Source organism: Theobroma umbraticum, unplaced genomic scaffold (genome assembly GCF_002168275.2).
Source record: "Theobroma umbraticum cultivar Fairchild unplaced genomic scaffold, ASM216827v3 scaffold_266.0, whole genome shotgun sequence".
NCBI lineage: Eukaryota > Viridiplantae > Streptophyta > Magnoliopsida > Malvales > Malvaceae > Theobroma > Theobroma umbraticum.
In genome coordinates, this window is record NW_018397312.1 from 8068 (window position 1) to 8352 (window position 285).

A 285-nucleotide genomic window follows, 5' to 3' on the forward strand; every position below is an offset into this window, starting at 1 on the left:
TTTAAGTTAAATATTTTTACATTTTTGGTTAAAACAGATTATAATTGAATGTCTGCCTCAGGAAACGTGAAGAAAAAGGCCATTTTTTGGCAAGAAAAGTCTACTTATAATCACCCATTCTTTCAAAAGCCTTATTACTCACTTTAATTGGTTTTAAGTTAAATTTTTTTACATTTTTTATTAAAACAGATTATACTTGAATGTCTACTTGAAGAAACGTGAAGAAAAAGTCATTCATTGTCAAGAAAAATCCATTTATAGTCACCCATTCCTTCAAAAGCCTTA